General features: G+C 42.2%; 1 long non-coding RNA gene across 1 annotated transcript in view; it reads left to right on the forward strand.

The window, feature by feature from the left end:
- Nucleotides 1-1,280: 1,280 nt before the first annotated feature.
- Nucleotides 1,281-17,552, forward strand: part of LOC138367706 (uncharacterized) — a 633,486-nt gene continuing 617,214 nt past the window's right edge. Inside the window, exons 1-2 of the long non-coding RNA XR_011229401.1 lie at nucleotides 1,281-1,356; nucleotides 5,262-5,304. This is a non-coding gene — a long non-coding RNA (uncharacterized lncRNA). The remainder of the gene's footprint in view (nucleotides 1,357-5,261; nucleotides 5,305-17,552) is intronic.

Raw genomic sequence — 17,552 nt, forward strand, 5'->3', positions numbered from 1 at the left:
CGAAAGTGGGATGTTTGGGATATTTTGAAAACTGCAGGGGAGTTTGTGCTAAATGTGATTCACTGCTGCTTTCAGGACTTGGCATATGTTGGGTATAAAAATCGTAATTTCACACCGCAAATACGTGCAGATAGCGAGAATTTGGCTACAAAATATGTCTCAGGCCTCGAAATTGGGATGTTTGGGATATTTTGAAAACTGCAGGAGGGTTTGAGACAAATGTGACCAAACGCCGCTTTCAGTCCCTGGCATATGTAGGGTATAAAAAAGTGGTAATTTCCAACTGCGAATACGTGCAGAGAGCCAGAATTTGGCTCCAAAATATGGCTAAGGCCTCGAAATTGGGATGTTTGGGATATTTTGAAATCTGCAGGGGGGGTTTGGGACAAATGTTACCAAACGCCGCTTTCAGTACTTGGCATATATTGGGTATAAAAAATTCGTTATTTCATACTGCGAATACGTGCAGAGAGCCAGAGTTTGGCTGCAAAATATGGCTCAGGCCTCGAAATTGGGATGTTTGGGATATTTCGAAAACTGCAGGGAAGTTTGTGCAAAATGAGACTCCCTGATGCTTTCAGTACTTGGCATATGTTGGGTATAAAAATCGTAATATCAAAATGCGAATACGTGCATAGAGCCAGAATTTGGCTCCAAAATATTGCTCAGTCCTCGAAATTGGGATGTTTGGGATATTTTGAAAACTGCAGGCGGGTTTGGGACAAATATGACCAAACGCCGCTTTCAGTACTTGGCATATGTTGGGTATAATAAAGTGATGTGGAAAGCATGGGGGATTTTTTTTATATTGCAGAATGGTGACTGGGGCTAGGGCGTGATGCTTTCCTACTAATCCAAACCCACTCAGATGCACCTGCTATATTTAGATCAACAACACTGCTGATCTATGATTCATCCAGTGTCTAATGTCACTTAGTGGAGAGATTTAGCAAGAGGTCAGCAGCAGATCAACTTTTTCTAAATACCATGTTGGCGATCACGCCAAACAATGAGGGTGAAAAAAAAATCATTTGCTGAGAGATTGCAATTCAGTAGAACTCCATTCACACTGACTGATGCCAAAATCTAGTACATCCATATCAGCCTGGATAGCTCCAGGGAGCCTCTGGCTCTCGCCAAGTAAATGAGGTTTCATTACATTCATTTTCTTTTACCCTGTCTGTAAGACATTGTTTTCTACAGAAAAAATAATAACTATTTGGTATTTTTGAACATCATTCTCATAAATTTCTGCTCTGTTTAATTGAAGCCTTTTTTTTCAGCCATCCAACTATTATGAAGCCAAATGAGCTACGTAACAGCAATCCACGATTAGCAGAACTCACTGCCAAACAGGTAAGTGGGAGGGATGAGGTTTGATGCAAATGACAGATAAGGACAAACTTTAAAAGGATTCAGTATAAGTAGACAAATAAACACACAATTTAACAGGAGCATCTCTAAGCAGTAGCGTATATACTAAGCCTACAAACATCGGATTATGCCTAAACAGTAGGAGTGAGTGCTCCCAAAGACACAAAGCCAGTGTTCTAAACACTTATATTCGTCGAGTCCTTACCCACTGTTCAGAATGGAGCAACGTGAGTAGGAAGTTTGAAAGTTAACTGAAGTGTTGGTGAACAATGGATATAGCAACAAAGAAATAAACGCGACATAAGATGACACCTGGACCAGGTACAATCCTGAGCCTAGAACAGAAACCACAACACCTCCAATAGTATTATATTACAAATCGGATTTGGAAGGAAGGATTGGGCTACAGGAAGGATTGGGCTACAGGAAGGATTGGTCTACAGGAAGGATTGGGCTACAAGAAGGATTGGGCTACAGGAAAGATTGGGCTACAGGAAGGATTGAGCTACATCTCCAAATGTATATTTGCCAGATAATTTGGCACTAAAAACAAAACGCATATATTATTGTTTAGACTAAATCCGCTACTCATTACTTTCCTGAAGTTGTCGTATATACACTACAAAATCTGCGTGTAAATCACGACAATTAACACGTGATGAAAATGTGACAGTGTCAGACCACGAAGGAAGAATTGAAACAGGAATTTCCTTAAGTATTTTCGTAATTAATAATACATCTTCAGAAGGGTGTTTCAATTCTTCCTTCGAGGTCTGACACTGTCACTACAGAACATGAATGTATTTACACGTTGCAACAATGAATAATGAGAACAATCATTATATGGATGGCGTAATAATAGGGGAGCATTAGCGCCTCTGGTGGTCACATGCTTAACTGTATTAGAGGTTGACAGTTTAGATATTATGGTGAAGTAAGGATGAGTGGCGCGTCTGGGAATCCCACTTCTTAATGTGTGGCTCATTTGTCGACCAGCCGCCGCCTGGCAAGGGTCACGTTGATTACCAGTGAGCAAAAAATAAATGTGTTACAGATATCATTATTCAATCATAATATAGAAAGGATTGTTCGGGTTGTGTACTTCATGTTGTTATTCGTTATTATTTCGTATATTACATGTATTTAGACAAAATATAGAGGTGACTGTCAGGTGGCAGCCATAGGTGTACCCGCTAGTTAAGTCATTAGTGCGCTTGTGGTGGCCTTAATAGCCATGCCAGTAGTTAGCCAGCAATCTTAAGGTTATCTTGAGATGATTTCGGGGCTTAGCGTCCCCCGCGGCCCTGTCCTCGACCAGGTCTTCTTTTTCTTACACATCCCCAGGAAGCAGCCCATAGCAGCTGTCTAACACCCAGGTACTTATTTACTGATAGGTAAACAGGGTCATCAGGGTGAAAGAAAGTGCCCATTTGTTTCAGCCTCCAACGGGGGATCGAACCCGGAACCTCAGGATTATGAATCCGAAGCGCTGTCCACTCGGCTGTCATGCCCCTTAAAACAACCCAAAGAGAAATCTTCGACATATTTTGATGAAAATCTGAATGAAACGAAAAATGTTGGCCACAGATTGTGTGAAGATGGTGGAGGGGGGGGGGGATTGAGGGGGTGCAGGTTAATATGATGAGCATGATTCAGAATGATGGAAGGAGAAGGTCTCCTATGATGAATTGACCTAAGGGCCACCACCTACAGTGGCCTCGACGGGGACAAGACGGCGGCGCCTTGTCAAAGTTTAGCCTTCCTACCCCCCCCCCCTTATTTTATTGAGGATTTGTCTTGTGTATATGGGGAACAAGAGGAATGACTCAGCATTTCAGACTTGAGTGGTTAAGCGGGTTCATTGGTTAATAATCTTTTGAGGGAAACAACACCCCTATTGTCTGTGTTACATTGTGGCTTATTGAGCTTGAAGCTGTTGTCCAGCCTGTCTGTGTCAAATATCACATTTTAGAGAAGTGGTCTGTATTAATGACCTCGAACTTGGTCAGTATTACAAAGGCCTCGGCTGTTATTTATTTATTTATATAACTACAAATTATATTGGGTTTCTGATCATCCCGTCCTCTTAAAACTAACGTCACTTTTGGCTGGTATGCGCGGCGCTATGGACAAATTTGGACGTAATTTGAAATGAAATAGACTCACAAAAGTGACGCACTGTTCCGTTTTCTGTTTGAGTTGTCCGGCTTACTCGGCAAACTTAGAAGAGGATTCTTTCCAATAACATTTTTCATAACGTTTTGAAACTTTATGAGAATTTCCTGCCCATCTAACCTATCAGAGGACCCTTAACTTATTGTTGTTGACAAAAAAAATCCCAAATTTATTTTCATTTTGTTTTCATTTTCAAATTATGTCCATATTCGGCCATACGGGTAAACGGCCAAAAGCGACGCTATTTTTAAGAGGACAGGTGACAAGGAGTACATAGCCCTATGTGTTTACATTCTTGTAAAGCCTCTAGTACGCATAGGACTAAGGGCAGGTCCTTAATTTAACAGATAATATTAAGTAGGTAATTTCTAGGAAAATTTATAGGCTAATCTATCTAAATCTATAACAATTTAAACTTTTATAGTGTTAGTCCTTCAAAGATTCGAGGTAGTGACAGTTGAACAAGTTCTGGCATGATTGTTGTTGCTGTCTTGAACTTTATCCAAAGCGGAAAATCATTGATGTGTTTTTGAAGACAGGTTTCCATATTAGGACACAGTAGGCCAGATGGGGCCACAAGAGACTCTTACAGTTCAATATTCAATGTTGTTCGTTTAAGTCAATGATTCGTTTAACTATTCTTAAGGATTGTTTTCATATTAACTGTGAGTCCCAGATATTTTTTGGCTGGTACATCATAACTCCTAGGTAATATTTACTTAAATTTACCAGAGGGCCACCATTTCTCCATGGTGCCATCTACGGCAACAGGAAGCCGGCGGTTTGTCAAAAGTTCCCCTACGGTTCCTGAGGAGTTTGTCAATCTGTATTTTGAGCGCGCAAACTGCTGCATTATGACATTAAAGGTAGTTTCATAATATGTACACGGTGTCTTGTAGCTAAGCTAAAGGTGGCATATAATGTTCAGCAACAAGTCGCCCTAGATTGTTTAGTGTTAACGACTAGGGCGATGGAGTGGTCATAGCAGGATAGCAATTGTGCAGATAAATGGGGAAGATAATTGCAGATGAGGAGTCACAATAACGGGGGCTGAAATATGTTGACCAAACCACACACTAGAAAGTGAAGGGACGACTAGATAATTGTTTATCAAATAGATGGAAGATGTTAATTGTTTGCATCTTGTTTACTCTGCTATGTAAAATGAATTCACCTGTAAATGGTCATTTTTGACAATGTAATCACTAGGCTTCTAACGTTAGTTTAGTGCTCAGAGACCATATACTGTACTTAAGAGGTTTTAAACATGTTATTTATATAATTTAGGCCAATAGACAGCTATATAAATTAATAATACACAGTACTTTTATCTAAGGTTAGCTAAAGGTTTGTTTTAGTGGAAGACCCTAATAAGGTAATGTGTTTCTATGTAACTTTAAAAGAACATTGATGCTTAACCATAGCCTCATGAGTCGGAGACAAAAATGTATTCCGTTAGGCTATTGCAGTCTTATCAGTCTTGCCTACTCGCTATTGTTGATACAATCTGTAATTAATCTCCATTGCGATTTCACCTTTTCCAGTGATTGGTTCCAGTGTTCTTGAAATTCATAATTGTATTTTCTTACTCGATTGTATTTGAAATAAACTGTTTATACTTACCCTGGTGCTACATAGTCTAACTGGTTTGGTGCATTCTTTTGATAATTACTTATACTTGCCCTTAATATATGTAAAAAATATTTTTTCAGGAGTGTGGCACGTGTGGACAAGTATTGGATCATAGGAGTCAAGGTAAAGTTAACTAGTTCTGGGGAGGAGCGGGTGGAACTAGATGGACGTAGAAAACTTCACATTCTTGTTACACTAACACTGGTTTGTGCCTCGGAGAGGCTGCAGGATCCAGTAAGTTCAGTAGAACTTCGGTTTCAACTCCTTTTGACCATGTCGTAGCTCAGTCGATTACGGCAGCGTCTGGGATGCTCTCGGATGCAGGTTTGAATCCTCGTCCCGGCCCTTGTGGATTTGTACACTCTTGTTAGCAGGCTGAGAGCTTTTCTTTCCCATAGATTTATTTATAGAAGAGTTAGCCATAAGTCGGCTGGGTTTATTAACGTATTGTTTTTAGGTCCCATTTAGATTATCCTGTTCAGTTTTGATCGCCATGCTAAAGAAAGGACATAATTCACTAGAACACGTCAGTTAGGATGACAAAGTTAATCCCGCAAATTAGAAAGCTTCCGTATGAAGAGATGTTGGAAAAACCTTAATGTGACATGATTGAAGTGTACAAGTAGATGAATGGGCATAACAAGGAAGCTATTGATAAGGCTTTAAATGAAGATAAGTTCAGATTTAGGAAATACATGGGTAAATACTGGTTTGGTAACTGGGTTGTGGATTTGTGGAACAAATTACTGGATCATGTGCAGACGAAGAGTCACATTAACGTGGCTGAAGTATGTCGACCAGACCACACACTAGAAGGTGAAGGGACAACGACGTTTCGGTCCGTCCTGGACCATTCTCAAATCGATTGTGGATCATACTACTGGATCACTGGATCCATATTACTGGATCATAATAGGCACAGGAATCTTTGATTGGTTGAAGCTTAGGTTAGACGTAAATGAATGAGTGTAGGTGGATATAAATAGGAAGTGCCACGTGCCGGACAATAGGCCATCTGCAGTTTCTTGACTTACGTTCTACTAGTTTACACTCAGAACGCGACTCTCCAATCAGCTTACATCTGTATCCTCAATTACTGCTGGTGATCAAGGGCAAACATTTAACCTTGAATGTTTAACCTTGAATTGAGAGATAGGAGAATAATCTTAAGATTAGACTTGGACTGGCTGGCATATGCATTATATATCATTAATGCATATGCCAGGGGGGGGGAGATCTCCCCAAAGGCATAAACTGCTAGGTCAGGTCATCCACAAACCCATATCCAATGACTCCAAGGTCTTGGGAAGCTTGACCTTCCCATGAAGTTGGAGGATTGTTGGTGGGTTTGTGGATTTGGAATGAGGGAAAAGGCGGGCTGGATGAGGCAGTTTATGTCTTGGGAAGTATTTGTAATCATTTTATTTAGAGATGAGTGTGAGCAGAAATGACACGCTATAGCAGTCATTTATAGTGAAGATGATAATGTATTTTCCAAATGAGAAAAAATTATGCGTGGCGAAAACTTAAGTTGAGATAAAAGTATGTTGTCAACAGCTCTACAATAAAAGATTTCGTTGTGGAAGAGATTCCCGCACGAAAGGTCAGCCATCTTAGCGCGCAGTTTGAACGCTCCTGGCTGGACTTTCTTTCCACACCTCGCCTGGAACTCATCTTTGAATTTAGCTGTTTTTTTTGGGCCAGTGTGTGCTCACTGCAGCTATCCAGGGGCTCACAGCATCGGGGGAGGCCGGAGCCTCCCTAATAGACGCCATATTTTGGAGCCAAATTCTGGCTCTATGCACGTATTCGCAGTTCGAAATTACATCTTTTTGTACCCAACATATGCCAAGTACTGAAAGCAACATTTGGTCACATTTGTCCCAAACCTCCCTGCAGTTTTCAAAATATCCCAAATATCCCAATTTCGAGGCCTGAGCCATATTTTGAAGCCAAATTCTCTCTCTCTGCATGTATTCGCAGTTCGATATTCCGTCTTTTTATACCCAACATATGCCAAGTCCTGAACGCGGCAGTGAGTCACATTTTGCACAAACTCCCCTGGAGTTTTCAAAATATCCCAAATAACCCAATTTCGAGGCCTGAGCCATATTTTTGAGCCAAATTCTGGCTCTCTGCACGTATTCGCAGTTTGAAATTGCGACTTTTTTATACCCAACATATAACAAGTACTGAAAGCGGCGTTTGGTCACATTTGTTCCAACCTCCCTGCTGTTTTCAAAATATCCCAAATATCCCAATTTCGAGGCTTGAGCCATATTTTGGAGCCAAATTCTGGCTCTCTGCACGTATTCGCAATTTGATATTACTACTTTTTATACCCAACATATGCCAAGTACTGAAAGCGGCAGTGAGTCACATTTTGCACAAACTCCCCTGCAGTTTTCAAAATATCCAAAACATTCCAATTTCGAGGTCTGAGCCATATTTTAGAGCCAAATTATGGCTCTCTGCACGTATTCGCAGTTTGAAATTATTACTTTTTATACCCAACATATGCCAAGTACTGAAAGCGGCGTTTGGTCACATTTGTCCCAATCCCCCCTGCAGTTTTGAAAATATCCCAAATTTCCCAATTTCGAGCCCTGAGCCTTATTTTGGAGCCAAATTATGGCTCTCTGCACGTATTCGCAGTTTGAAATTACGACTTTTTATACCCAACATATGCCAAGTCCTGTAAGCGGCAGTGAGTGACATTTTGCACAAACTCCCATGCAGTTTTCAAAATATCCCAATTTCGAGGCCTGAGCCATATTTTGGAGCCAAATTCTGGCTCACTGCACGTATTCGCAGTTTGAAATTACGACTTTTTTATACCCAACATATGTCAAGTACTGGAAGCGGCGTTTGGCCACATTTGACCCAATCCCCCCTGCAAATTTCAAAATATCCAGAACATCCCAATTTTATGGGCTGAGCCATATTTTAGAGCCAAATTCTGGCTCACTGCACGTATTCGCAGTTTGAAATTACGACTTGTTTATACCCAACATATACCAAGTACTGAAAGCGGCGTTTGGACACATTTGTCCCAATCCCCCCCTGCAGTTTTCAAAATATATAAAATATCCCAAGTTCGAGGCCTGAGCCATATTTTGGAGCCAAATTCTGGATCTCTGCACGTATTCGCAGTTTGAAAATACGAATTTTATACCCATCATATGCCAAGCACTGAGAGCTACATGGAGTCACATTTTGCACAAACTCCCCTGCAGTTTTCAAAATATCCCAAATATCCGAATTTCGATGCCTGAGTCATATTTTGGAGCCAAATTCTGGCTCTCTACACGTATTTGCAGTTTGAAATTACGACTTTTTTATACCCAACATATGCCAAGTACTGAAAGCGGCGTTTGGTCACATTTGTCCCAATCCCCCCTGCATTTTTCAAAATATCCCAATCATCCCAATTTTGATGCCTGAGCCATATTTTGGAGCTAAATTCTGCCTCTCTGCACGTATTCGCAGTTTTAAATTACGACTTTTTTATACCCAACATATGCGAAGTACTGAAAGCGGTGTTTGGTCACATTTGTCCCAAACCACCCTGCAGTTTTAACAATATCCCAAATATCCCAATTTCGAAGCCTTAGCCATATTTTGGAGCCAAATTCTGGCTCTCTGCACGTATTCGCATTTTGAAATTACGAATTTTTATGCCCAACATATGCCAAGTACTGAAAGCGGCGTTTGGTAACATGTGTCCCAAACCTCCCTGCAGTTTTCTAAATATCCCAAACATCCCAATATAGAGGCCTGAGCCATATTTTGGAGCCAAATTCTGGCTCTCTGCACGTATTCGCGGTCTAAAATTACGACTTTTTATACCCAACATATGCCAAGTCCTGAAAGTGGCAGTGAGTCACATTTTGAACAAATTACCCTGCAGTTTTCGAAATATCCAAAATCTCCCAATTTCGAGGCCTGAGCCATATTTTGGAGCCAAATTCTGGCTCTCTGCACGTATTCGCTGTTTGAAATTACGACTTTTTTATACCCAACATATGCCAAGTATTAAATTGGCGTTTGGCCACATTTGTCCCAATCCCCCCTGCAATTTTCAAAATATCCGGAATATCCCAATTTCGAGGTCAGAGCCATATTTTGGAGCCAAATTCTGGCTCTCTGCACGTATTCGCAGTTTGAAATTGCGACTTTTTTATACCCAACATATGCCTTGTACTGAAAGCGGCGTTTGGTCATATTTGTCCCAAACTCCCCTGCAGTTTTCAAAATATCCCAAACATCCCAATTTCGAGGCCTGAGCCATATTTTGAAGCAAAATTCTCGCTCAATGCACGTATTCGCAGTTTGAAATTACGACTTTTTATCCCCAACATATGCCAAGTCCTGAAAACGGCAGTGAGTCACATTTTGCACAAACTCCCCTGCAGCTTTCAAAATATCCCAAATATCCCAAATTCGAGGCCTGAGCAATATTTTGGAGCCAAATTCTGTGCCTGTAGCCGGGCCATTTCTAAGCCTGTACCCGGGCCATTTCTGGGCCTGTACCCGGGCCATTTCAGGGCCTGTACCCGGGCCATATCTGGGCCTGTACCCGGGCCATTTCTGGGCCTGTACCCGGGCCATTTCTGGGCCTGTACCCGGGCCATTTCTGGGCCTGTACCCGGGCCATTTCTGGGTCTGTACCCGGGCCATTTCTGGGCCTGTACCCGGGCCATTTCTGGGCCTGTACCCGGGCCATTTCTGGGCCTGTACCCGGGCCATTCTGGGCCTGTACCAGGGCCATTTCTGGGCCTGTTCCCGGGCCATTTCTGGGCCTGTACCAGGGCCATTTCTGGGACTGTACCCGGGCCATTTCTGGGCCTGTACCCGGGCCATTTCTGGGCCTGTACCCGGGCCATTTCTGGGCCTGTACCCGGGCCATTTCTGGGCCTTTACCCGGGCCATTTCTGGGCCTGTACCCGGGACATTTCTGGGCCAGTACCCGGGCCATTTCTGGGCCTGTACCCGGGCCATTTCTGGGCCTGTACCCGGGCCATTTCTGGGCCTGAACCCGGGCCATTTCTGGGCCTGTACCCGGGCCATTTCTAGGCCTGTACCAGGGCCATTTCTGGGCCTGTACCCAGGCCATTTCTGGGCCTGTACCCGGGCCATTTCTGGGCCTGTACCCGGGCCATTTCTGGGCCTGTACCCGGGCCATTTCTGGGCCTGTACCCGTGCCATTTCTGGGCCTGTACCCGGGCCATTTCTGGGCCTGTACCCGGGCCATTTCTGGGCCTGTACCCGGGCCATTTCTGGGCCTGTACCCGGGCCATTTCTGGGCCTGTACCCGGGCCATTTCTGGGCCTGTACCCGGGCCATTTCTGGGCCTGTACCCGGGCTATTTCTGGGCCTGTACCCGGGCCATTTCTGGGCATGTACCCGGGCCATTTCTGGGCCTGTACCCGGGCCATTTCCCGGGCCAAGTTGGGTATAAAAAGTCGTAATTTCTAACTGCGAATACGGGCAGAGACCCAGAATTTGGCTCCAAAATATGGCTCAGGCTATGAAATTAGGATGTTTGGGATATTTTGAAAACTGCAGGGAGGTTTGGGACAAATGTGACCAAACGCCGCTTTCAATACTTGGCATATGTTGGGTATAAAAAGTCAAATTTCAAAATGCGAATACGTGCAAAGAGCCAGAATTTGGCTCCAATATATGGCTCAGGCCTCGAAATTGGGATGTTTGGGATATTTTGAAAACTGCAGGGGAGTTTGTGCAAAATGTGACTCACAGCCGCTTTCAATACTTGGCATATGTTGGGTATAAAAAGTCGTAATTTCAAACTGCAAAAACGTGCAGAGAGCCATAATTTTGCTCCAAAATATGGATCAGGCCTCAAAATTGGGATATTTGGGATATTTTGACAACTGCAGGGGAGTTTGTGCAATATGTGACTCACTTCCGCTTTCAGCACTTGGCATATGTTGGGTATAAAAAGTTGAATTTCAAACTGCGAATACGTGCAGAGAGCCAGAATTTGGCTCCAAAATATGGCTCAGGCCTTGAAATTTGGATGTTTGGGATATTTTGAAAACTGCAGGGGGGATTGAGACAAATGTGACCAAACGCATTGGCATATGTTGGGTATAAAAAAGTCGTAATTTCAAACTGCGAATACGTGCAGAGATCCAGAATTTGGCTACAAAATATGGCTCAGGCCTCGAAATTGGGATGTTTGGGATATTTTGAAAACTGCAGGGAGGTTTGGGACAAATATGACCAAACGCCGCTTTCAGTACTTGGCATATGTTGGGTATAAAAAGTCGTAATATCAAACTGCGAATACGTGCAGAGAGCCAGAATTTGGCTCCAAAATATGGCTCATGCTTCGAAATTGGGATGTTTGGGATATTTTTAAAACTGCAGGGAGGTTTGGGACAAATGTGACCAAACGATGCTTTCCATACTTAGCATATGTTGGGTATAAAAAGTCGTAATTTCAAACTGGGAATACGAGCAGAGAGCAAGAATTTGGCTCCAAAATATTGCTCAGGCCTCGAAATTGGGATATTTCGAAAACTGCAGGGGAGTTTGTGCAAAATGTGATTCACTGCCGCTCTCAGTACTTGGCATATGTTGGGTATAAAAAGTCGTAATTTCAAACTGCGAATACGTGCAGAGAACCAGAAATTGGCTCCAATATATGGCTCAGGCCTCGAAATTGGGATATTTGAGATATTTTGAAAACTGCAGGGGAGTTTGTGCAAAATGTGACTCACTGCTGCTTTCAGTACTTGGCATATGTTGGATATAAAAAGTCGTAATTTCAAACTTCGAATACGTGCAGAGAGCCAGAATTTGGCTCCAAAATATGGCTCTGGCCTCGAAATTGGGATGTTTGGGATATTTTGAAAACTGCAGTGAGGTTTGGGACAAATGTGACCAAACGCAGCTTTCAGTACTTGGCATAAGTTGGGTATAAAAAGTCGTAATTTCAAACTGCGAATACGTGCAGAGAGCCAGAATTTGGCTCCAAAATATGGCTCAGGCCTCGAAATTGGGATATTTAGGATATTTTGAAAACTGCAGAGGAGTTTGTTCAAAATGTGACTCACAGCCGCTTTCAGTACTTGGCATATGTTGGGTATAAAAAGCTGTAATTTCGAACTGCGAATACGTGCAGAGAGCCAGAATTTGGCTCCAAAATATGGCTCAGGCCTCGAAATTGGGATGTTTGGGATATTTTGAAAACTGAAGGGAGGTTTGGGTCAATTGTGACCAAACGCCGCTTTCAGTACCTGGCATATGTTGGGTATAAAAAGTCGTAATTTCAAGCTGTGAATATGTGCAGAGAGCCAGAATTTGGCTCCAAAATATGGCTCAGGCCACAAAATTGGGATGTTTTGGATATTTTGTAAACTGCAGGGGAGTTTGTGCCAAATGTGACTCACTGCCGCTTTCAGTACTTGGCATATGTTGGGTATAAAAAGTCGTAATATCAAAATATGAATACGTGCAGAGAGCCGGACGTTGGCTCCAAATTATGACTCATGCCTCGATATTGGGATGTTTGGGATATTTATAAAACTGCAGGGAGGATTGAGACAAATGTGACCAAACGCCGCTTTCAGTACTTGGCATATGTTGGGTATAAAAAGTCGTAATTTCAAACTACGAATACGTGCAGAGAGCCAGAATTTTGCTCCAAAATATAGCTCAGACCTCAAAATTGGGATATTTGGAATATTTCGAAAACTGCAGGGGAGTTTGTGCAAAATGTTACTCACTGCCGCTTTCAGGACTTGGCATGTCTTGGGTATAAAAAGTCGTAAATTCAATCTGCGAATACGTGCATAGAGCAAGAATTTGGCTCCAAAATATGGCTCAGGCCTCGAAATTGGGATGTTTATGATATTTTGAAAACTGCAGGGACTTTGGGACAAATATGACCAAACGCCGCTTTCAGTACTTGGCATATGTTGGGTATAAAAAAGTCGTAATTTCAAACTGCAAATACGTGCAGAGATCCAGAATTTGGCTACAAAATATGGCTCAAGCCTCGAAATAGGGATGTTTGGGATATTTTGAAAACTGCAGGGGAGTTTGCGCAAATTGTGACTCACTGCAACTTTCAGTACTTGGCATATGTTGGGCATAAAAAGTCGTAATATCAAAATATGAATACGTGCAGAGAGCCAGACGTTGGCTCCAAATTATGACTCAGGACTTGATATTGGGATGTTTGGGATATTTAGAAAATTGCAGGGAGGATTGGGACAAATGTGACCAAACGCCACTTTCAGTACTTGGCATATGTTGGGTATAAAAAAGTCGCAATTTCAAACTGCGAATACGTGCAAAGAGCCAAAATTTGGCTCCAAAACATGGCTCAGGCCTCGAAATTGAGATGTTTGAGATATTTTGAAAACTGCAGGGGAGTTTGTGCAAAATGTGACTCACTGTTGCTTTCAGTACTTGGCATATATTGGGTATAAAAAGTCGTAATTTCAAACTGCGAATACGTGCAGAGAGCCAGAATTTGGCTCCAAAACAAGGCTAAGGCCTCGAAATTGGGATATTTGGGATATTTTGAAAACTGCAGGGGAGTTTGTGCAAAATGTGACTCACTGTTGCTTTCAGTACTTGGCATATGTTGGGTAAAAAACTCGTAATTTCAAACTGCGAATACATGCAGAGAGCCAGAATTTGGCTCCAAAATATGGCTCGGGCCTCGAAATTGGGATATTTGGAATATTTCGAAAACTGCAGGGGAGTTTGTTCAAAATGTGACTCACTGCCGCTTTCAGGACTTGGCATATGTTGGGTATATAAAGTCGTAATTCCAAACTGCGAATATGTGCAGAGAGCCAGAATTTGGCTCCAAAATATGGCTCAGGCCTCGAAATTGAGATGTTTGAGATATTTTGAAAACTGCAGGGGGGATTGGGACAGATGTGACCAAACGCATTGGCATATGTTGGGTATAAAAAAGTCGTAATTTTAAACTGCGAATATGTGCAGAGAGCCAGAATATGGCTCCAAAATATGGCTCAGGCCTCGAAATTGGGATATTTTGAAAACTGCAGGGGAGTTTGTGCAAAATGTGAATCACTGCTGCTTTCAGTACTTGGCATATGTTGGGTATAAAAAGTCGAAATTTCAAACTGCGAATACGTGCAGAGAGCCAGAATTTTGCTCCAAAATATGGCTCAGGCCTCGAAATTGGGATATTTGGAATATTTCGAAAACTTCAGGGGAGTTTGTGCAAAATGTGACTCACTGCCGCTTTCAGGACTTGGCATATCTTGGGTATAAAAAGTCGTAAATGCAATATGCGAATACTTGCATAGAGCAAGAATTTGGCTCCAAAATATGGCTCAGGCCTCGAAATTGGGATGTTCAGGATATTTTGAAAACTGCAGGGAGGTTTGGGACAAATATGACCAAACGCCCCTTTCAGTACTTGGCATGTGTTGGGTATACAAAGCCGTAATTTCAAACTGCGAATACGTGCAGAGAGCGAGAATTTGGCTACAAAATATGGCTCAGGCCTCGAAATTGGGATGTTTGGGATATTTTGAAAACTGCAGGGGGGAAGGAGACAAATGTGTTCAAACGCATTGGCATACGTTGGGTATAAAAAAGTCGTAATTTCAAACTGCGAATACGTGCAGAGAGCCAGAATTTGGCTCCAAAATATGGCTCAGGTCTCGAAATTGGGATATTTGGGATATTTTGAAAACTGCACGGGAATTTGTGCAAAATGTGACTCACTGCTGCCTTCAGTACTTGGCATATGTTGGGTATAAAAATTCGTAATTTCAAACTGCGAATACGTGCAGAGAGCCAGAATTTTGCTCCAAAATATGGCTCAGGCCTCGAAATTGGGATATTTGGAATATTTCGAAAACTGCAGGGGAGTTTGTGCAAAATGTGACTCACTGCTGCCTTCAGTACTTGGCATATGTTGGGTATAAAAAGTCGTAAATTCAATCTGCGAATACGTGCATAGAGCAAGAATTTGGCTCCAAAATATGGCTCAGGCCTCGAAATTGGGATGTTTAGGATATTTTGAAAACTGCAGGGGGGATTGGGACAGATGTGACCAAACGCCGCTTTTAGTATTTGGCATATGTTGGGTATAAAAAGTCATAATTTCAAACTGCGAATACGTGCAGAGAGCCAGAATTTGGCTACAAAATATGGCTCAGGCCTCGAAATTGGGATGTTTAGGATATTTTGAAAACTGCAGGGGAGTTTGCGCAAAATGTTACTCACTGCCAATTTCAGTACTTGGCATATGTTGGGTATAAAAAGTCGTAATATCAAAATATGAATACGTGCTGAGAGCCAGACGTTGGCTCCAAATTATGACTCAGGCCTTGATATTAGGATGTTTGGGATATTTAGAAAATTGCAGGGAGGATTGGGACAAATGTGACCAAACGCCGCTTTCAGTACTTGGCATATGTTGGGCATAAAAAAGTTGCAATTTCAAACTGCGAATACGTGCAGAGAGCCAGAATTTGGCTCCAAAATATGGCTCAGGCCTCGAAATTGGGATGTTTGGGATATTTTAAAAACTGCAGGGGAGTTTGTGCAAAATGTGACTCACTACTGCTTTCAGTACTAGGCATATATTGGGTTTAAAAAGTCGTAATTTCAAACTGCGAATACGTGTAGAGAGCCAGAATTTGGCTCCAAAATATGGATCAGGCCTCGAAATTGGGATATTTGGGATATTTCGAAAACTTCAGGGGAGTTTGTGCAAAATGTGACTCACTGCCACCCTCAGGACTTGGCATATGTTGGGTATAAAAAGTCATAAATTCAATCTGCGAATACGTGCATAGAGCCAGAATTTGGCTCCAAAATATGGCTCAGGCCTCGAAATTGGGATGTTCGGGATATTTTGAAAACTGCAGGGAGGTTTGGGACAAATATGACCAAACGTCGCTTTCAGTACTTCGCATATGTTGGGTATATAAAACCGTAATTTCAAACTGCAAATATGTGCAGAGAGCCAGAATTTGGCTCAAAAATATGGCTGAGGCCTCGAAATTAGCATGTTTAGGATATTTTGAAAACTGCAGGAAGCTTTGGGACAAATGTGACCAAACGCCGCTTTCAGGACTTGGCATAAGTAGGGTATAAAAAGTCGTAATTTCAAACTGCGAATACATGCAGAGAGCCAGAATTTGGCTCCAAAATATGGCTCAGGCCTTAAAATTGAGATGTTTGGAATATTTTGAAAACTGCAGGGGGGATTGGGACAAATGTGACCAAACGCCGCTTTTAGTACTTGGCGTATGTTGGGTGTAAAAATTCGTAATTTCAAACTGCGAATACGTGCAGAGAGCCAGAATTTGGCTACAAAATATGGCTCAGGCCTCGAAATTGGGATGTTTGGGATATTTTGAAAACTGCAGGGGAGTTTGCGCAAAATGTGACTCACTGCCATTTTCAGTACTTGGCATATGTTGGGTATAAAAAGTCGTAATATCAAAATATGAATACGTGCAGAGAGCCTGAATTTGGTTACAAAATATGGCTCAGGCCTCGAAATTCGGATGTTTGGGATATTTTGAAAACTGCAGGGGAGTTTGCGCAAAATGTGACTCACTGCCACTTACAGTACTTGGCATATGTTGGGTATAAAAAGTCGTAATATCAAAATATGAATACGTGCAGAGAGCCAGACGTTGGCTCCAAAATATGACTCAGGCTTCGATATTGTTATGTTTGGGATATTTAGAAAACTGTAGGGAGGTTTGGGACAAATGTTACCAAACGCCGCTTTCAGTACTTGGCATATGTTGGGCATAAAAAAGTCGCAATTTCAAACTGCGAATACGTGCAGAGAGCCAAAATTTGGCTCTTAAACATGGCTAAGGCATCGAAAAGGGTATATTTGGGATATTTTGAAAACTGCAGGGGAGTTTGTGCAAAATGTGACTCACTGCTGCTTTCAGTACTTGGCATATGTTAGGTATAAAACTCGTAATTTCAAACTGCGAATACGTGCAGAGAGCCAGAATTTGGCTCCAAAATATGGCTCCGGCCTCGAAATTGAGATGTTTGGGATATTTTGAAAACTGCAGGGGGGATTGGGACAGATGTGACCAAACGCCGCTTTTAGTACTTGGCATATGTTGAGTATAAAAATTCGTAATTTCAAACTGCGAATACGTGCAGAGAGCCAGAATTTGGCTACAAAATATTGCTCAGGCCTCGAAATTGGGATGTTTGGGATATTTTGAAAACTGCAGGGGAGTTTGTGCAAAATGTGACTCACTGTTGCTTTCAGTACTTGGCATATATTGGGTATAAAAAGTCGTAATTTCAAACTGCGAATACGTGCAGAGAGCCAGAATTTGGCTCCAAAACAAGGCTAAGGCCTC

This window comes from Procambarus clarkii, chromosome 23 (genome assembly GCF_040958095.1).
Source record: "Procambarus clarkii isolate CNS0578487 chromosome 23, FALCON_Pclarkii_2.0, whole genome shotgun sequence".
NCBI classification, from domain to species: Eukaryota; Metazoa; Arthropoda; class Malacostraca; order Decapoda; family Cambaridae; genus Procambarus; species Procambarus clarkii.